This window comes from Drosophila ficusphila, unplaced genomic scaffold (genome assembly GCF_018152265.1).
Source record: "Drosophila ficusphila isolate 14025-0441.05 unplaced genomic scaffold, ASM1815226v1 contig_47, whole genome shotgun sequence".
NCBI classification, from domain to species: Eukaryota; Metazoa; Arthropoda; class Insecta; order Diptera; family Drosophilidae; genus Drosophila; species Drosophila ficusphila.
This window is the reverse complement of record NW_025064388.1, coordinates 1,128,077-1,150,992: the sequence shown is the minus strand read 5'-3', so window position 1 is coordinate 1,150,992 and position 22,916 is coordinate 1,128,077. Positions and strand designations below refer to the sequence as shown.

The 22,916-nt window shown below is 38.2% G+C and overlaps 1 protein-coding gene across 1 annotated transcript in view; it reads left to right on the top strand.

Annotated features, from left to right (window-relative positions):
• Positions 1–22,916, top strand: part of LOC108101089 (angiopoietin-4) — a 224,589-nt gene that overhangs the window by 126,589 nt on the left and 75,084 nt on the right. The window lies entirely within an intron of this gene.

Genomic DNA, 22,916 nt, shown 5'->3' with positions numbered 1-22,916 from the left:
GTAGCAGGAAAATTTTGGCCTTGGCAGCTACAGGATCAATGAGACCAAAGAGATGATTGTAAACCCGAGCAGTTGTGGACAACACCAGTCGTTTACATGGCTTTGAAGAGACCTGTGTGGAAGACAAAGAAAAACGAAAAACATCCGCTGCAGGGTTCCAGGCAAGACCTAGTGTCTTGGTAATGTCGCTGCCATCGTCAAACTTCAGGAGTGTTTCCTTTTCCGAGTCAGCAATTTGATCAAGGACGTCACGTTTGTTGGAATACCATTTCCTGAGTTTAAAGCCGCCTCGTGAAACCAAGTTAGTGGTTTGAAACCTGATTTCGAGGACCTCGTGTGTTGATTTATCTCCTGTGATCAGACCGTCAACGTCATCCATACGAGCAGCAACCAATTCACGATGCACAGCTTGATCTTGTAGTCCAGCTGCTTTGGTAGAAGTCGATCCACCTCCTGTTACGATCCAACCAAGCTTCGTTTTCTGCAATAGGGGTAACCCAGCAGCCAACTTAATCTGCCCTACAGATAACAAATCAAAAAACATGCTTGAGCCAATGAGAAGATCTACCCACTGAGATTTGTAAAATTCAGGATCGGCCAACTGAATATTAGCGGGAATTCTCCAACCTTCGGGCTTAACGGTAAAACTGGGATGATTGTCAGTAATCGCTGGAGCAACAAGAACAGATAGGCATGCGAATAATCGGAGGTATGCGACTTTAGCTTAATGCAAACGGACGCTTCTTCAGAATCAAATCGAGAATCTCCAAGACCAACAACTGTTACGGTAGACTTTGTTTTTGGTAATTCCAACTGGTGAGCGAGTCGGGAGGTCACAGCGTGGATTGGTGATCCCGAGTCTAGCAGCGCACGACATGGGGTCCGAGTACCTAATCGACTTTGAACGCATAGAGTATAAATGACTGCAGTTGGAAGAAGGACAGCGTCAGAACTCACATTCTGAGCCAGCAAAGAGGTTGCAGGGCTAGAAGCGATTGCGTTTGGCGTACTAAGTTCCGCAACGGGAGCTCGCAGAACCTCGGTCGAAGGCTGAGAGCCAGGGTGCAAAGGGCTATGATGCTTGGACTCTTTTCGCTTACCTAATTCTATATTCAACCTAACTTTTATCGATATGGTTAGCTCCTCAAAATCGTCGCGAACCATGCTGCCGATTTCGCTAAAATCCAGCTCCTCAAGCCTGTCATGGACCTGGATAAATGTCGCCTTGCTTTGGTCCAGGCGTTAAACACAAAGTCGAAATTCTTCCTCCGTCATTTCCTGGAGCTTCTTGATGGTTAGGGTCTTATCAAAGGCTTTGACTTTAGAAAGCATTGAGCAAGCCTTCAATTTGTAATTGTGCGTCTATTTGCTTATCCATACTAATATATAAATGTGAAAATGTTTCTGTCTGTCTGTTACTCATTCACGCCTAAACGGCTGAACGGATTTTGATGAAATTTGGTATGGTGATAGATGATAACCTAGAAATCCTAATAGGCTATAAATAATCACGCCATCGTTCTTAGGTGGTAAGCAGCAGGTGGCGAAACGGAATAATCACGCAATCGTTCTTATGGGGTAGGCAGTAGGCATTACGTTTTAAGGAGAAAGGTTTGCTTTATCAAAGTTTTCATAAAAAAATTTTCTTACGTTGTAGTTTTTAAAACTCCCGTTATTGTTTTCGATCCAATCTAAGCAGTATTTCTAGCAGAGCTCGAGCTGCAAAAGTTGCTAGAGGCCAAGAATCTGAAGAGCAGATTCGGACGCGTCAGATGTTAGATTCTCAGCGTCATGCGACTCAAAGAGCTTCTGAGACCTATACGCAGACTCGGGTCAGTCAGACCCTGGATGCTGAACGCCACGCATCTTAAAGAGCTGCTGAGACAGTGGAACAGACTCAGACACGTCAAGTTTTAGATGCCGAACGTCACGCGCAATTGTTTGCGGCAGAGTCTGACGAAGATTCACAAAGACGACGTCTTTTAAATGCTGAGCGGCAGGCAGAAAGAACACGTACGTTATCAATGAGAACGTGGGAGGCGTTTAATGGTGCCTCTTTTGAGTATGACCCTTTGATCGACTATGTTAATCACCGATTGGTTATCATTGGGAGAATGGATAAAAAATGCAGATATTGTGAAGCACTGAAATGGAAAAAAGAACCTCCAGGTATGTGCTGTTCTGGTGGGAAGGGTAAAATTCCATTACTTGGCGAGCCAGAGGAACCTCTCAAATCTTTACTTTTATACGACAGTAACGAATCGCGCCGGTTGTTAAGCAGGATAATTCTTGCTTTCAGATAACGTCATTTAAAGTAGATAAGGAGGTCGTAATGCCTGGATTTTCACCTACTTTTACCATCCAAGGACAGGTGTATCACAGAATTGGTTCCTTACTTCCCGCAAATAATGATCAACCAACTTTAAAAGAAAACCCGGGCGAAGCTGGGACGGGCAGCTAGTATACAATATAGGCAATGAACTCGCGAAACGAAAATGTTTTGTCGCCGCTGTAAACAAAAAAGAGGACACCAAAATGCACTTACGATGCGCGGGGGCGGGTATGTGTGAGGGTCTAGCGGAGTTACAGCTTGCGATTATGTGCACAGAGCTACGAAAGTATGTATATGCGCGATCACCAACTTTAAACAAAACAAAATAATAAATTTATTTGTAAGATTTTTCGAATTTTTATTGTTTTACTATCACTTCGGGGTCACCAAAAATGTTGGGTCAGTGAGCTTTTTCACTAACACTTACCTTTGGTGGTGCCCAAGTAAAATAAACTGCACCAATTTTAGTTAGGTATATTTATCAGAGCTCGCAAATAACAGTTAACCGTTTTTCATCTAGTGCTCTCGGTGCGAGCACAACCGAAAAAGCTCATACTGTCTCGCTCTCGCTCTGGGCAAGAGACCCTTGCTGTCATCATTTGTGTTTTCTGTTGAGCGCTTTTCGTTGAGCTCTTTGAATTTCGGTCTTTCAATGAGCAGTTCGTAAGGAGCAGATCGAGAAACGCTCGCACAATGAGAGTCACCAAAAGACCGATTGACCGAAAAACTCAACGCAAACGGTCTTCGCATTTACACACACACGTTCAATTCACGAAGACGATTAATACCCTGCAGTTCCAAAAGTGGCTTGTCGTCGATGACATGGACGACGACCCACCGATGCCAGTGTCCGTAGCACCTGGTGCCGAACTGATGCCATTTCAAATAAAGAATTTGTATGGCATTCAAGGATTTGACATGCATGTCGCTCTCGATGACCATTTTGTCCGAGTCATCGAACGAGGCATCGATGGCTTATACGAATTTTGTATGGAGAAAATTCGTATAAGACATCGATGATATCGTAGATGGCGTGGAGGCGATGTTGTCATCGATGGCTTTTGCGAGAAAACCCTTATTGAAATCATCTATGCCAATGTCTAAAATGTCATCCCCAAATTCATATGAAAAACAATATATATATATATTTATTTTTTTTTATTTTATTAATAAATCTTATTTTGTAACATAAGAGATAAGTACATAAATAATATGAAATTAGAAAGTTTTTGTTTACCATTTATATGGAATATTTGCAGGACAACAGCTGTTTTGCGTCCATCTATGGTACAAAAAATATTTTTATTATTACATATTATCAGGGGTAACAGAGTTATGTTTTTAAATGAAAAAATATTTATTTCCATATTTTCGCCTTCTTTTCCTATAAATCCATATTTTACACAATCACTTGAATAAATCCATATTTTGAGCATTAAAGTGTCTGAAAACCTATAGAAAGATATGTTTGGCTCAAATATTATGAAATTTCTATCGTTTGCCTTATACTCGATAATAAATAATGTAAACAAAACATCGTTGCGTCGTTAATCAATCAAAATATGTATCATCGAATGTAACAATTATGATGCAGTTAATTTTTTTAAGATTTAATTTTTATTCCATATTTCATGCTTTCAGTTCTTATGTCTCTTAAGGGGTTATATCCAGTTGCGAGGCCAAAAAAAAGAGCTTTTTTGAAAATTATTTTTGGAGAGGCTATTTATTGTATGTATACGTGTTATATATGAAAATATAGATCATTTTTTCTTGTTTTAGAATACATTTAAAAAAAAAAAAAATTTTGGACTCCGTCGGTCCTGTAGAGGATCTCCCGAGGGTCCACTTCAAAAAAGGGTTTTGCGGTGAGGAAAATATCTCCGGTCCAAATGATCAGAAATACAAAAAACCAGAAGGATTACGTAAAGAATAGACAAATGCTGGTAATGAGACTTGGGTTTTTCAAAACTTTGATTTTTGACAAAATGGCGGCTTCCCAAACATAAAACTTTGTTTTTAGCACAAAATTTTCAACTTTGAAGTGGCTAAAAAAATCGAAATTTTTGTCGGAGCCAAAATTCCAAGTCTCATTACCTGAAAAAATATCTAAGAAGAGAATGTGAAAGTTTCAAGTCAATCGGACAAGCCGTCTCGGAGAAATTTTCCTCACCGACTTTGAAGACATAGTTTCGAGAAAAACGCACTTAAAGTTTTGGCTACTAGTTTAACTACATGGGAGGCGTCTTTACAAATACACTTATTACTCCCATACTATTTACCGGAATACTTTAAAATTTTCAGACAATCTTCTTAGATATATATACATTCAGAATAGCCAAAAAAAAAAATTTCGATTTTTTCAAAATCGCAACTGGATATAACCCCTTAAATTCATTTTCATCATATAAACACATATTGAGTGACAAACGCCGTAGTTTTGTTTTTACTAATCTGACACAACATGTCATATTGTTCTGCAATGATCTTTGAGACAAACGGCGCACTTTTGTTTGTAGCGATTTCTAATTGTTCATTTTCATAAAAAGTTAATATGATCGATAATCGTCTACGTTTATCCATTTTTATACCTATATTTATCCTTTTTTTCATCTATACTACCTATATTTATCCATATTTATCCATTTTATTCCATATTTGTCAACTTTTTCGTCCATATTTCGTCCATATTTCTCTATTTTTTCGTCCATAAATCCATACATATTTTTACGTTTTTAAGAACATATGTAACTCTGTTAGCCCTGCATATTATATGTTATATGTATTACTTTTTTTAATTTAAAGCAAACTTACCTTTCAAACGAATTTATCGTACAGCCTGTATATCCTAAAAAGATTTAAATAAGTTTGTAGTAAAAAAACATAATATTTTTGTAATCTTAACGACACTTACATGATTTTTAAACGATTCCGTTGCGCGTTGCGCTAATTAAGTAATTTCACAACTAATTGTCAACGCACAATGCAAAAGAATGAACAGTTCAATTTTATTTTTCACCGTTTTAGTATACCCTTCTTTTTTGGGTATAACCGACCATAAATGACACGCGAGTTATATTATATCTATATTTGCAATCAATGTTGTGTTATGGTTGTCTTGGTTTAATAATTTATATAATGTTGAATATATATAATATATTCATATTATATATAATATATATAATATATTCATATTATATATATATACTCAAAAGAGTATACATAAGTCGAGCGCCCCTCAGCAGTATTTTTCATCGGTAACCAATTTTTTGTTTCTAACGGAGAATGACAACAGGGCAATTAGAAAAACGAAAGAATAGAAGACAAATTTGGAGTCGGGCCGCCGTCGGGTGCAAGCAACGAAATCCTATTATAAGAGTGAGAAAGAGAGGGAAACTTAGGAATATCCCTTTTCCTTTCCTACACATTGATTGCTTGAATGCCACGAGACACCAGGTGACAGCCAGAACTGCAGGGTATATTTCCGAAAACCGATGTTTAACGATTTGCTTGCCTATATGTGCACTTTATACCAATACATATGCAAAAGACATTTTGCTTCACTGAAAACGACAAAACGGTCCTGGAGCAACCAGAACAAAACCGAATAGAAAAAAACGGTTTTGGTCTGAGCGTAACCGAACCCATTCACGAACTCATCGGTCGTTCTCTGAGACTTTTCGTAAAGAGTCAGGAGAAGACTGTTATTAGCAGACAACGAGAAACGGTCGACTGTTATTTGCGAGCTCTGATATATATCTAAGAATATTGCCTGAAAATTTCAAAGTATTCCGGTAAATAGTGTTGGAGTAATGAGTGTATTTTTAAAGACGTCTCCCACGTAGTTAAACTAGTAGCCAAAACTTTAAATGCGTTTTTCTCGAAACGATGTCTTCAAAGTCGGTGAGGAAAATTTCTCCGAGACGGCTTGACCGATTGACTTGAGACTTTCACATTCTCTTCTTAGATATTTTTTTCAGGTAACGACACGGGGAATTTTGGCTGCGCCGAAAATTTTGATTTTTTTAGTCACTTCAAAGTTTAAATTTTTTTGCCAAAAACGAAGTTTTATGTTTGGGAAGCCGCCATTTTGTCAAAAATCAAAATTTTGAAAATTCCCCGCGTCATTACCAGTATTTGTCTATTCTTTGCGTAATCCTTTTGGTTTTTTGCATTTCTTATAATTTGGATCAGAGATATCTTCCTCACCGCAAAACACCCTTAAGGGGTTATATACCTTTTTCAGGCTCAAAAAATCGAAAAAAATTTTTTGATTTTTTTTTATGTAGGGGAGGGTGGTGCGATACCGACCCCCTAAATGGCAAAGGCGATAAAGGTGAGAAAAATCAATTTTTCAGTTCAGTTCAAAAATTTACTATGTAGAGGGATGAGTTTACTATACATGTAATTGATTAGTAAGTGCGTAGGTGCTTTGAAGCGTTAGATATTCAGGCAAATATAAAACTCCACTTTTTGGTCGTACTCAAAAGTAGTGGTCCGAAACCGACCCCCTATTTCTTAACAGAAAAATTTAATAACATAAAATAAAATTTAATGATTTTGACGTTTATAAAGAAATATATTGAAGGTTCTTTCCAGAAAATAAAAATTAATGTATGAAATAAAGGGCACTGTAGTCAATTGATGAAGTCTGAGTTGTCCTCTTTCTCATAGTAAGTTTTCGCGTTGTTTTTCGAAAGCCGCTCGTTGATGACTGTCTCTTCGCTTGCTGTCTGATGTTTTTGCTGTTTCTGTTACTTTTCTTTACTGAATCTTGTTTACTTATTCATATTTTCCCTCAAAAATACGCTATGACATATTAAGCTGCCAATAAATGGGGGTCGGTTTCGGACCATCACTTCGCGGTCGGTTTCGGATCACCACAAACTTTTCTAATTAACTGCTCGCCATTATCTAATGACGCAAAGAGCGATGTAATTCTAATAGCGTGAATGACAGCTAGGACTATCAACTATCAGAAAACCTTACCCTCCGATTTTTATGCGGAGAAAAAAAACTTTAAAAATATTTAAGCTCAAGTTCAGTAAAGAAAAAAAAACAATGTCAGAGGCGTTGAAACAAACCAAACGGAAAAATTGCAGTGAAACAAAAGAAGTCAAATTGGCTATCTATCTCCAAAATGTCTGTGTTATAACAGCTTTTCACTGAAGTTACCGACAATTCGGCTAGCATCGCCATCTCTGAGAAACATGGGGGGGGGTCGGTATGGTACGACCGGTCGGTATGGGACCACTCTCCCCTACATACTTTCAACAATTTCTCTGCAAAATTTTTTTAGAGATCGGGGCACTAGAACCTAAGATACAGCCATTCATAGCGCACGGTGTACATGACTACCTAATGTCCACCTAAAACTTTAAACGCGATTATCTCGGAATTGCATTTTTGAGAAAAGGTCATTGCGGTGAGCACGATATCTCGGTAACCACTACATCGATCGATTTGAAATTTTGGGGAAATGTTTGTAGATACAATAGCTAGTTCGTGAACGAAGGAATTTTATTTTCGACAAATTTTTATACTTTTTGGGGCGAAAAAATAAATTATTAGACCTCGAAAAATCGGCTTTATTGAAAAAAAATCACTGTAACTGTAAAAAATTTTTTTTCGTAAAATCCTTCGTTTACGAACTAGTTAACACTACCTATATAAAACGTAGTTTTGTTTTTTTTTTCGTTCAGCCGTTTCCTTGTTTTCATGCTCACCGTTAGCCACTACTGAGAAAAGAACTTCTACGGCAAGGACTATAATTTCCACAACTATGAAAATTTTCACTCGAAATTTTATTCGAATTTACTTAAGGACACGTACGTTGATAAAATTTGATTTGTATTTAAATAAAACAATGGTAACATGCTAAAAAAAAATAAATAAAAACCCTGTATTTCTCTGGAGAAAAAGGTATATAACCCCTTAAGTCTCGGAAATCTAAAGTTTTAGATTTCATAAATATAGATAAGACTGATAAATTAGTTCGCCAAAGAAGTTTCACTTCTGACCTGTGTACTTTGTACGCACGCATTTTTTTTTATAATATTGTTCATTCTAATATTGTGACTACAGGTTATTCTTATTGACATCTGAACGAATTCTACCTAGATCTTGATTAAACTTCTCCTCAATATATTCAGTCAATACATATACTATGGGGCCTTTTTGCGGGAAACCAAATAATAATATACTGGAAGATTTTTGAGTGCTATTATGAATATAGTTATTAATTGCGAAATCTACTTTACTTAACAGTTTATACCAATCTGCTTGCTCTATTGGCTCAGATTATTTACCTAACAAAGGTGTTAAGATTCTGTTCACCCTTTCCACTTGCCCATTGGCCTGAGGTGCACCTGTGGGCACCTCAGTGTGCTCTACTTCACGCTCCTGAAGGAAGGTTCAAAACTCTAGAGAGGTAAAACAAGATCCTTGGTTCAAAATGATTAGTCTAGGGCGGCTACAATATTCAAAATATAATACCTGCTAAGGGAATCTTCTGCTTCACGAGTAAGTACTAGTGCTGTTTACTGGGAATAGTTTAACGAATTTTGAAAATGAATCGATGACTACGAGAAGATGTTTTCTTTTTTATTTTATGCTTGCTCTAAATGATCTATATGTAACGTATGGAGAGGTATACACGGCTTTGGAATACTATGGAGTGTGCGATTATGAATAGTCTTGGGTACTGAGTGTAATATACATGGTAAACAATTTCTCATAAAATTTCCTGCTTTACTTTTCATAGCTGGGAATAGTTTCTCTTTAAATCACTTATACATTTTTCAGTGGCTAGGTGACTTAACTACTCATGTGATAATCTAATTATATAACCCCCAACGCAAAAATTGTATCTCTACTTGGGTCTCATTATTTACTTTCAATGGTTGTGTATTTCTTCTAGGTTTTGTGTCTGCTAATTTTTTCTTTACACGAAGTGTATTCAAAAAGTATAGCGAATTTTGAATTTTCGCGGGTTACCTCGAATCGTATTTCGATTTTTTTTGTGGCGTTATGTTGGTACTCATGTCTCTCACTTATGCCGACAAGCTCGGCCATTTTGAATGTTCACTTAATTGTTGACAGCGGCTTTACTTGCACGTGTTTTGGATCGTCTTCGATTTTCAAATTTTGTGTGAAAAACGAAATTAAGTGCGTGGATGCATTCCGAATGTTGACTGTGGCATACGGAGAAGCTACCTTGGACCGAAGCAACGTTTATCGGTGGTAAAAAATGTTCTCAGAAGGCCGAGAAGATGTGAACGACGAAGAACGTGCCGGACGCCCGAGCACTTCAACAACAGACGAAAAAATTAATGAAGTGGAGAAAATGGTATTGGCCAATCGTCGAATCAGCGTTAGAGAAGTTGCTGAGGACCTAAACATATCGATAGGCTCGTGCCATTCGATTTTTATCAATGATTTGGGCAATTCGTACCAAAATTGATCAATTGCGACCAAAATCAGCATCGCATGAACATTGCTAATGAGATGTTAAACTCGGATAAGATCCCCCCTTATGTTGACGACCACCGCAAAACGAAAAAGGACTACGATTTGAGTTTATGCACCTGGAATGTCCGAACCCTTAATTGGGAAGGTGCCTCTATCCAACTGGTGGGTGCCCTCGAAAAATTAAAGGCTTGCATTACCGCCATCCAGGATATTAGATGGACCGGACAAGGTTGCTCCAAGCGAGCAAACTGCGATATCTACTAAAACTGCCATACGGAGAGGCGCGAATTTGGATGCGGATTTATAGTAAGACGGAGACTTCGCCACCACGTCTCCAATTTCACTCCAGTGAGTGAACGGCTGGCTACAATCCGCGTCAAAGCTAGATTTTTAATTTTAGCATAATTTGCGCTCACGCCCCGACGGAAGATCATCCTCGGGGACTTCAACGAAAAGAACGCACAACCAAATTGATCATATTGTAATAGACAGAAGGCATGCCTCAAGCGTGATGGTCGTGCGTACGTTTCGTGGAGTCAACATTGACTCGGACCACTATCTTGTCGCAGCCAAGAAAAAACGTATGCCCCATCACGCTACGAAAGCTTGACGTCACTAGGCTGCGATCACAACGGACAGCAATGGCCTACTCTATTCACCTCTCGAAACTGCTCCACCAACAGAACCCTCTCCCTGTTGACGCTGGCGGACTCTGGGCGCACATATCCAACTCCATGCGTGCTTCTGCTGAAACAGCCATTGGGTTCAGTCGCCCACCCACAAGGGACCAATGGTATGACGAGGAGTGTCGCGTCGCAGCTGCGGCAAAAAACGCCGATCACAGAAAAACGCTGCAGTCTGGCGCAATGCGAGCTAAGTGTGAACGATACAGGAAGAAAAGGAAGGAAGATAGGCGACCTTTTAGACGTAAAAAACGGGACCCTTTCTTGCTCCCGTGCGAGGAACTTGAGGTGTTCGAAAACTCTACCAAATAGTCAACCGTCTGACACAAGGTTTCAAGACCGGACCATCTCACTGTCGGGTTGAAAATGGAAATCTGGTTATGGATACGCAGTGCTCGCTGAGGTTACTAGCAGACGATGACGGCACCTATCTCGCCATTGGAGGAAGCAACCCGATTCCACCAATCGACGACAATGTTGATATACTATTACCTAGCCATGACGAGGTCCGAGTTGCTATTATGCGGCTCAAAAGCAACAAAGCAGCCGGTGCTGATATACTGCCTGCAGAGTTGTTTAAGGCCGGCGGCGAAGAGCTGATAAGGTGCATGCATCAGCTCTTGTGCAAAATATGGCTAGATGAAAGCATGCCCAACGATTGAGTCCTTTGTCCTGTACTGAAGAAAGGTGACCCGACGATATGCGCCAACTACCGGAGAATCAGCCCGATTACCATCAGTATACCAGCACACTGATCGGAGCTTAACAGTGCGGCTTCACATTACGTCAAATCCTGGAAAACCCACGAAAATAAGATTGACAGCCACCATCCCTTTGTCGATTACAAAGCTGCATTTGGTAGCCCAACGAGGGAACGCCTATATGCCACCATGTTTGAGTTCGGTATTCCTGCAAAGCTGATACGTCTTTGCAGAATGACATTGAGCAGAACCATCAGCTCTGTCAAGGTAGGAGCGAACCTCTCCGAACCTTTAAATACCGTTCAAGGATTTAGACAAGGCGACCCCCTGTCGTGCGACCTCTTCAATTTCGTGATAGAAGGGGTTTTGCGAAAGCCGGTTTACATCGATCTGGCACTATTTTTTATAAAAGTGTCCAGCTCCTTGTGTATCCCGATGATATTGACATCATTGGCCGAAGCAAGCGTGATTTCACTGCTGAATTTTCCGCTACCGAAAAAGAGTTGGCGAAGGTGGGGTTGACGGTAATCGAGGGCAAGATGAAGAATTACTGTCGACAAGCAGAGAGGCGCGGCGCCTAGGCTCCCATGTGGTAACGGACAGCTATACCTTCGAAATCGTCAAGGAGTTCACGTACCTTGGCACCGCCATTAACACCGAAAATGATGTCAGCCTGGAGATCGAGCGAAGAATTACTCTTGCCAATAGGTGCTACTTTGGTCTGAGTAAGCAAATGTGCAATAGAAATCTCTCTCGCCGAAAAAAACTAACACTCTACAAGACACTCATTCTACCCGTGCTATTATATGGCGCAGAAGCATGGGTAATGTCACTGACGGAAAATGCTTGCTTGTTCGAGAGAAAAATTCTGCGCAAGATCTTTGGTCCCGTTCGGATTGGGGAAGACTTTCGCATTTGCAATCACGGGATGCGAGCTATCGTGCGTCATTCGCTGCTGTTAAGACTCCTAGTGTCACTGACTCTGATATACTCGAAATAATTACAGAAGGATGGAGGATTCCACAAACCATTTCACTCGTTAATCCTCATTTTAACAAATCACAACGTAATGACCTGATATCTGTTTCTGCTGCCATTGTTCAGGATCCTATTGATTGTCCTAATGATGACATTCGTACTTCCATAGGAAAGCGATTCTCGGAAATTGAGGACTTCAGTTCAGTAAAACTGATTTCTTAGACCTACATTTATTAGTATAAAATATAAAATGATGAAATAAAAATCGTAATTCCTGAGATTAATTTCTGAAACCGGCGGCATTGAAAGTGTCTGTGAGGAAGAGAGAGATAAATAGGCGGCAGTTTTGCACAAAGTAATGGGGAAATTTATAAAGAAGTTGATGAAATTATTCGGAACAAGCAGATGCATAACAAGCATAACCAATTATAATAAGGATATTTAGTAAGCGCACATACATGTGATGTTTCATTCGCAGCCAAACTTGAACTGCCTCTTTGTACTTTATTCAAGATCCTCATGCTCTCTCGTGAGAGTGTGTCGACAGTGTTGCTTAGGACTAACTTACTACTACAATTCGGCTATCCTGACATGGAGGATCTCCTGATACTCTTTGACATACTTCTTGTGACCATAGTACATTTACTTACATTACTATTTTTGTTTTTATTTTTATCATTTACATTTACATTCCTTTTTTCTATACATTTATTGTTATTTATTTCTTTTGCTTTTACATTTTCTTTACATTTATCATTTTCTTCTTCAACATTCTCTACTTCTTTAAGGCTTACATTATCATCACAAATTTCGTCTTCATCTGAATTTATTTCATCACTATCTTCATTTACATTTTTATTTTGTATCCATGGTTTCATATTATGGACTGCCCATATGCCTGAGTATGGTATCTGAGATTGTTGGAATCCTTCCACATCTCCTACTACATATCTATCATTGTCTAAAACTATTGTAATTGCATAGGGTCCTTTAAACTTGGGGATTAATTTGCTAGACGCACCTTGTTGTGAATTAAAATTTCTGAGCATAACATAATCACCTACAACAAATACTTTGGGCTTTTGTCTTTTGAAATCAACATAATTTTTATTATAATCCTGTACTTTACGCTGCGCTATCTCAGCATTACGTCTTATTACTTCTAAACTTTTCTTTGCTTCTATTTGTTTCAAATCTACCACATTTTCTTTCAGACTATCTATAACACTACCCAACTGTTTCACACCGAAAAGCATTACGCTTGGATATTCATTAATACTTCTGTGTTTTGTGTTGTTCATTGTATACTCTACTCTATCTAGCACTTTTGGCCAATCTTCATTTTTCTCTACGTTTCTTATCTTAGCTATCATTGGGCCTAAATCTCGATTAACTCTATCTACTTGCCCGTTAGCCTGAGGTAAGCCAGTAGCTATTAGGATGTGTTCTACATTATTAGTCTGCAAAAATTCTTGGAACTCATTTGATGTGAAGCAAGTGCCCCGGTCTGAGACTATTATTCTTGGCCTACTATACGATTTAAAATAGCTTTTAAGCGCGATAACAGCTTCCTTTGAGTTGGTTGTTTTTGTAGCATAAAATTTCACGAACTTTGTATATGCGTCTATCACAACTAAAATATGCTTATAAGTCGTACTTAAACCTTGTATTGGACCGTAGTGGTCAATGTGCATTACATCAAATGGTTTGGATCCCTTTGGAATCGAATGTAGAAATCCCTCAGTTTTTCCGACTTTTGCTGAAAATGCTATACATTTTAAACAGTTTTTGATATGAGCGTCAACCTTTTTTCTTATATTGGGAAACCAATAAGTTTTTGTGATTAAATCTGTAACTTTGTCAGTGCCTACGTGTCCAGTTTCATCATGGTACTTGTACATAACGTTATCTTCCATACTTTCTGGCACACAAAACAATAATCTATCCTTATTTTTCTTGTAAACTACTCCATTTCTCATTTCGTAGGTGCTATCTTCTTTTTCTACCAACATATCTTTAATTTTCTTTAACTTTTCATCTCTACCTTGGCAAATTATCAGGTGTTCTTCAAACGTATTTTCTTCTATAACTACTATATTATGATTTCTACTGAGTGCATCAACATGCGTCATTCTCTGACCCGCTCTATGTTCAAGATCGTAGTCATAATTCGAAAGTTCAAGTACCTAGCTTTTCTCGGATTTATTTCTTCTTTATTGAGCGTAAGAGCTAGGGAATTACAGTCTGTTACGATTTTAAATCTTAACCCTTGTAGATATACACGAAAGCTTTTCAAAGCGTTTATCATAGCTAACGTTTCCAGCTCAAAGCTGTGATACCTCGACTCAACCTCTGTAGTCCTCTTAGAAAAATAAAATACAGGGTGAAACCTATTGTCCGCTTTCTTCTGCATAAGAACTGCGCCATACCCTAAACAACTTGCATCGCAATGCAGTTCCGTTTCGTCTTTGGGGTCATACAATGCGAGAACCGGTGACTCTATCATTTTCTGTTTAAGTGTGTTAAAAGACTCTAACTCTGCCTCTCCAAATATAAACTTTTTATCTTTCCTGGTTAAGTCGTACAGCGGTTTTGCTATTAGCGAGAAGTCTTTGACAAATCTTCTGAAATAGGAACACAGACCAACAAAACTTTGTACTTCATGAGCATTAGAGGGTGTAGGAAAATTTGTAATGGCCTCAATACCTTTTTCATCAGCTTTTATTCCTTCCTCTGTTATTACATATCCCAAATACTTTATTGTTGACTGAAAAAATTCACATTTATCCAGCCGAAGCTCAAGCTTATTTTCTGTAACTCTTTTAAAAACTTCTTTTAATACTTCTAGATGCTTTACTTCGTTTTCTGTCGCTATCATTAAATCATCAAAGTAAATCGACAATCTCCTATCCCTAACCATATCAGAAAAAATTTTATTAATATATCTTTGAAAAGTTGAGGGTCCATTATTTAGCCCGAACAGCATTCTAAGAAATTCGAACTGACCTAGAGGCGTTACAAATGATGTATATTTGATCGAATCTTTATCCATGAAAACATGATAAAACCCATTTTTCAAATCTACTTAGTAAAAACTTTCTTTCCTACCATACGTTCTAATAGGTCATCAATCAACGGTATAGGATAATTGTCTTTAGCAGTTACTTTATTTAAACGTTTATAATTTACGCACAGTCTAAATTCACCTGACTTTTCGGTACCAACAAAGGTGGAGATACGTACTCAGAATCACTAGGCCGAATATAGCCTAGGGCCAAACTTTCATCTAAAATCTTTTGCAATGCTGTTTTTTCGGCGAAAGACAATCTCCTAGGAGAACAACTAAAGGGTTTGTCATCACTAATTCTTATTTTCATTTCACATTTAACATTTGGTTCAGCAGGGCGAATCGCCTTTATATACATTTGATCAAACATCTCTTCAAACATTTTCTTTACTTTGAAACTTATTTGTTTTCCTAACGTATACGTAACTTCAGCATTTTCTATTACATCCATTGCTAGTAAAAATGCTTCAAAATTATTTTTATCTACTGTTGGTTTGTTTCGATTTAAGTTTATATTCGTGCCTACACTTATTGCCGTTTCATTATTAATTTCTTTCCTTATTTCTTTACCTATACCTTTATTTACTTGCTTACTTATTTTTCCATTTATTCCTTTACCTATTTCTTTACTTGTTTCTTTACGGATTTCGTTTTCTACTTTTTCAATATCATTTAAATTTTCCGTTACATTTCCTTTTACATCGCTTAAAACAACCATTTTTATTTTACTAGCCGATAGAAAATCTCGGCCCAAAACCATTGAATACCCAGTAGACTCGTCAGTGACAACAATGGCTTCAATGCCAACTTCTTTATTAAATATTGAAACAAAACAAAATATTTTTCCAATTGTAATTAATTCGCTTCCGTTAATGCCAACGTACTTTTTATCAGAAACATAATCAAAAATTTCTTCATTTTTTGGAACAGCTGAACGCTTTAAAATTGTTATCGGACTGCCGGAGTCTAGGAGACATTCTATGGGGAAATATTTCCTATTAATCTTACCAAATTTTACATTTAATATTCTTACATATTCGTTGTTGGCTCCTCCTTTGGTCTTCTTATTCAGGGAGCACTGCCAAGCCTTGTGCCCGCTGGTCCGGGGCCGACTTTTTGAATTTGTGCTGCTCTCTTATGGGCAGCCTTGGCCTTTGTATATATTGAAATGCTCGTAAAACATCAGCTGATGAAGCAAAACATTGCAATTTTCCCTGGTTACGTAGTTGCTCATCTGGTATGCCGTCTATTAAATACTGGACCAAATCCTCATCAGACATTTGTAGACTACTTTATCAGCATGGTAGGTAGCAAATTTTTCGTCCAATTGCCATTTACGTTGAACGAACTTGCGTTGAATTTCGACCACATTAGCCTTTATGCCGTACATATTTTTCATCTGTCTGAAAATTTCATCCATTTCAGCTGAGAAGAGCAAAGGGTTTGCCAAAAACCACAACAATGCTTTGCCCTTGAGGCGAGCACACAGTAACTGGCGTTCTATTTCGCTGCCTATTTTAAATATGTTGCACACGCTGGACATACGCAGTAACCACTCGTTAACGTCTCCACTGCCATCAAATTCTGGTATCAGCTCTTTAATTGTCTCAAAAGGCACCATACATTTATTGCGTAGCTCAGCATTTTCGCATTGTAGTTTTAATACATTAAGCTCTAAACATGACGTATCATCTTTATTTGACTGTATACCGTAACCAGAGGCCACCGTACTGCATTTTGCCTCACATTCGTCAAACGGTACTTTTTCATTTTCGTTCTCCTCTACTTCGTAGCTGGGCAACGCGGTTGCGCTGCCTACATATTCTGCTACATACATTTTTGCAGCTGCGCGGCTGCTCATCGGAATTTCACAACTGTCGCGACAGCCTATGGCGCCGTCGCGGTCGCTTACATTTTCGGCTACTTTTTGTATTTCAGTTGCTTCAGTTTTTTCAAGGTCTTTACTTTTCCCAATCGACACATTTAGTTCATTTGCATTACTTTTTACAACTTCACAATCATTTTCATTACTTTTCTCAATACTTTTATTAGGCTTAATACTTTTTGGTGAACTTTTAAGCGGTGTGCCTAACTCTGGACACAAGCCGCGTTCCTTTTGCGGAATCTCCATGATTCTTGTTAAGAGTTCAGTTTTATTTCCTTTAGATGAGACTCCAAGGTTATTACACCACGCTTTTAGCTCGCGTATCGAATAATTATTTAGTTCAAGTGGCTTGTCCATTTTAAAACTTTTGGGTGTCTAGGATGAACCGTTAAGTGCTTGTAGTACCCGGACCACTTCTGAATTTTAGTAAGCGCACACACATGTGATGTTTCATTCGCAGCCAAACTTGAACTGCCTCTTTGTACTTTATTCAAGATCCTCATGCTCTCTCGTGAGAGTGAGCATAGGGTTGTATAATGCTTAAATCTAATATTGCACAGTGTTGCTTAGGACTTACTTACTACTACAGATAGTAATTAAAGTAGTCAGTATAATCAACAATTTACCCAAAGAGATAAGCAAAATAATCAATTAGATTTAAAATTAGAAAAAAGAAATATAAAGAAGAAAATATAGACGAGGTAATTAGCATAGGGTATAATTTCGGAAAAGAGCCGAAGAAAAATTTAGGAAAATAGTAAAAACACTTTATTTTAGCAAAAATGTCGATTCAAGAAAGCACCTATTTTACAGATACAACACCATTCCATTGCTCACCTAAGCATCTGTCATATTATGAAAAAGAGAAACTAGCGGAAATAATTGATGATCTTCTTGAAAAAAAATATAATTAGGAATAGTAAATCCCCTTATGCGTCTCCCATAGTTTTGGTTAAAAAAAAGTCGGCCGAGACTAGAATGTGCGTAGATAATTGGGGACTTAATAAGCGAATAGTTAAAGACAATTTCTCATTACCGTTAATTGAAGATTGTTTAGAGTAGCTAGAAGGCAAAATATGTTTCTCAATAGTAAATTTCAAGAGTGGTTTCCACCAGATAGGGATAGATTCACAAAGTCTTCCTCATTTGTAACTCCTCATGGACAATGTGAATATTTAAGAATGCCATTTGGTTTAAAAAACGGATCAGCTATTTTTAAAGATTTATTATAGAAGTTTTAGCGGACTTTAGTAGTGTATATGGATGACTTAGTCATAGCAACTAAAGCCGTAGAGGAACATTTAGAAATCGTAAAGAAGTTATTAAACCGTATTAGTGAAAACAATTTAGAGATTGACCTAAAAAAATGCACCTTTTAAAAACTGAATGTGATTTTCTTGGCTAGTGAAGCGCACCTTGATGCATTAAAAAATAAATGTGAGTGCAGGAAGTGGATTTTTATGCTCATTGTTGGCTGAAGCCAGTTTTTCGTTTTTTTTATTTTTTGAATTGTTAGAATAAGTATCGTTGAATTTGAAGTTTACTGTAAGTTAGTTTAGGGCGAAGGCGGGAGCGCAATAAAGCTTTTGTTCGCTCTCTGCGAGTTCGCTCCGTCTTCGCCAACCTTCGGTAAGCTAGGCTTAAGTATGATTGTGGAGAATAGAGATTCGTTGAAATTGAGTCTTACCGAGCGCACGCATTATTTTCGTTTCGTTTTGCCAAAATAAAAACATTAATTAGCCACCCAAATTTTCGGAATTAAATAATTAGAAAAACGCTTCTAATTTTTCATGGCGCCCCCGGGTGGACTAATTAATTAAATAAAAGGCAACAAATTTTTTTTAAAAGTGACAGTGACACAAATAACATAAAAGTGCAAGTGATTTTTTCTTGTAGTTTTTTTTGTTATACAAAAAGTTGCACAAAAATCCAAAACTCTTGTGAATTACAAGTTGCCCGCGACGTGTGGTGTTTTTTTTGTTAAAATTATTAAAAAACAATAGCAAGCAATTCACTCGTGCCGGTCGCGAAATTTAATACTTTAATTCGACGTTACTGCCACCGACGAGGGATGCCCTGCGATTGTTCGAGTTGCAAAAGGAAAGTGGCAGCTGGATTGAAAGATCCAAACGAAGAACCAAAGGTATTTGTGCAAAAAATTGAAAGCTGAGTTTTGACAAAAAACTAGAAATATTTGTTAATTGTCTAGTGCTGAAAAATTGCACCTCGCTTTCAATTCTTGGCACATATGTACAAAATAGTAGAGCTAGATTGCATGCAAAATAAAATTTAAACAATTTTAATAATTTCAAAGAGTACCAAAATATTAAAGCCATTATATATATATAAATACCTAATATATTTACAAGTGCTAAATTTATGTATACTATTTGAACCAATTTAGATGCAACTTTTGTTAAATTGTGTTAAATTATTGCAATCACTGTCGCCCCCCTTGTTTTTAATTATCGTTAAAACCTCGCAAGTTAATAGTTGGGAAGTTAATCTAAGCCGTTATACACAAATATATAAGCCCTTATATACAAGCAGCTGCAGCGGTAAACTTTTTTCGTTTTCGCTTTCGCTTGGTCGCCGCTAGCAGCGTTGTTGTTGGGTTCTTGTCATTTGGGCGCGCTACAGGTTAACGGACCGGCAAGTGACGCGCTACCCCGCATTCGGTCGGGTATATTGTTTTTCGCTGTCGTTTGCACCCACTATTAATTTTGATACTTCGTGCCTCGATATTCAATTTTAAAATTATTTTCGTTGTTTCTCGCTTTTAAATAATTATTTAATAATAATAATTATTTAATAATTTTTTTTCGAACAAATTTAATATTTTTATAAATTATTATTTTTTTGTGGTTTAATTCGAAAATTAATTTCATTTGATTTTTTAACACTTGGTCCTTTAATAATTTACTTTAATAAATTTGGTTTTTGATAATTTAATTCAAAAATGAGCCAAGAAAAGCCCAAAAGTAACCTGCTTGAAGACTTGAAAGCCAAGTTACAAAATCGACTAAAAAGCATTCGCCGATTAAGTGATCGACTCGATTCTGGCGCGATCGCGATTAAAGAAGAAGAATTAAAATGCAGATTAGATACGTTAAACGCTGCAATTAATAAGGCAAATCTATTGCAAGAAGAGATAGAAGATATAGATGATGGCGATGAATTTAGAGATGAGTTGGAGGAGCTATCAATTGTTACCAAGGCAAAATTAATGTCGCTTTTGTCGGCCTTGAAGACAGCAAGCGATCCAAAAATTTCCGGATCAGCTTCTGTAGCCCCAACTCGAGCTCGACTTCCGAATTTGGCCTTGCCAAAGTTCAGCGGCAAATATTCGGAGTTTAAAAATTTCATCAGCCTTTTTGAAACTCTCGTTCATCAAGACGACAGCATTCCAGTTATCGAGAAATTTAACCACCTAATTTCGTGTCTCTCCGGTGAAGCCTTAGGGACTATTAAGGCTTATCAAGTCACCGCGAGCAATTATGAGAAGGCTATGGCCAGCCTCAAAAAAGTCTACGATAACGAATGCTTGATTTTTATGAATAATATCTCAACATTGTTCACTCTTCCAAAAATTACGCACCAATCAGCGTCTTCCTTAAGAAGCCTTATCGATACCGTTTCATCAATTTATGGATCGTTGTTATCGATAGGAGATGATACAAAAATATCCAATGCAATGTTGATTTATCTCGTCTTGAACAGAGTAGACCCAGTGACTAAACAAAAATGGGAAGAACAGCTCGATTATGAAACTTTGCCGCTTTGGTCCGATTGTGAGAAGATGTTGAATCGCCGATATCAGCATTTATCTGCTGAGGAAACATCAAAACCAAAGCAAGATAAATTAATTCCGAGCAAACATAATCCAAGCTCGTTTTCGTGTTCTTCGACCAACACTAAGTCCGTGCAAAGTTGTAGCTATTGCAATGCTGGAGACCATGTCCTAGCGAACTGCAGTCCGTTTGGTCGGCTGTCAGTGATGCAAAGGTTCGATTTTGTTAAATCTGCGTCTTTGTGCATAAATTGTCTGCGAAAGGGTCATACGGTTTCCAAATGCAAGAGTAGTAAATGTCGAGTTTGTGGTCGCTCGCATCACGTTTTACTGCACAGGTATACCGTCTCCGAGAATAGTTTAGCGTTGCCACCACCCCAAGAGAGTCTGTCTCCCTCTAAAAGTCAGGATCAGCCTTCCACGTCACATGTTATGCATGCGACATCATTGGACAGGGTGATTTTGGCCACGTCGATCGTAAGTGTCCGCACGAAAAGCGGTGAATACATTTTGGCTCGAGCCCTTCTTGACTCTGGGTCTCAAGCCAATTTCGTTACAGAAGACCTTGCTCGCCGCTTACAGATCCGTAAAGAGGAATCGTGTGTCAACTTACTTGGTATTGGCGAATCCAATTCTCAAGTTAAGAAAAAGGTACACACAGTGGTGAAGTCGCGAATAAATGGTAGTGAATTTTCGTTCGATTTTTGGATTTTGAAATCGATATCCGGATATCATCCGGACCAGTCTGTGAATATCAGTGACTGGAAAATTCCTAAGAACGTACCATTAGCAGACCCCTATTTCTACAAGCCACAAAGAATAGATATGTTGATAGGAGCAGAATCATTTTTCGAGCTTTTAGCTGTTGGTCAAATTAAGCAAGGTCCTGACTATCCAACTCTTCAAAGGCCCTACTTGGATGGGTTGTTTCAGGCAGATACAAGGCGTCTGCCCCAAGAGATGTTGTGAATAGTTTCAGTTGTAGTGAAGAGCTATTAGTATCGATTGATAGCACACTACAAAAGTTTTGGTCACTGGTAGAAATGCCATCTATAAAGAAAATTCTATCACCTGAGCATAAGTTGTGTGAAGAACACTATAGAAAGACCACTCAGGTTTTGCCATCAGGTCGGTTTGAAGTTAGATTGCCGTTTAAATCTGATCCCACTGGATTGGGCAACTCATTCGAGGTTGCAAAAAGGAGATTTCTGTCGCTCGAAAGAAGGTTGTCGCGAGATCCTGAATTAAAGAAAATGTATCTCGAATTCATGGAAGAATACCTCGCGTTAGGTCATATGTCTCCTACAGACAATAGAGTTCCTTTGACTCCACATTATGTTATTCCGCATCAGTGTGTCCTTAGGCCCCAGAGTACGTCTACTAAGTTGCGTGTCGTGTTTGACGCCTCTTGCAAAACGTCATCTCAGGTGTCCCTAAATGATATCTTGATGGTAGGCCCAACTATCCAAGATGAGTTATACTCCACACTGCTCCGCTTCCGGCTGCACAGGTTTGCTCTGACAGCCGATGTTAAAAAAATGTATCGTCAAGTAATGGTAAATGAAGCGGATAGGCCATTTCAACTCATAGTGTGGAGAAGAGACCCCTCAGAATCCTTGAGATTATACCAGCTCAACACCGTAACATATGGAACTGGTCCAGCTCCATATCTAGCGATTCGGTGTTTAAAAAGGTTGAGTGAATCTGCCAAACTTTCATTCCCCAGAGCTGCTGAAGTGATTGGATCCGACTTTTACGTCGATGATATGCTAACTGGTGCTGCATGCGTCGAGGAGCTCAGATCTATTAGGTCTGAAGTGTCTCAGGTTCTTCAAACCGCCGGGTTTGAATTGACAAAGTGGTTTTCGAACTCACCTGAGGTCACCGCATCTGAGAGCACAGTTAAATCCATACCGATCTCGGATTTAGAGTCGACGAAGGCGTTAGGCATATCGTGGTTGCCTAACGAAGATTCTTTCAAGTTTGAAATTGACAATTCCGTCATGGGTCTCA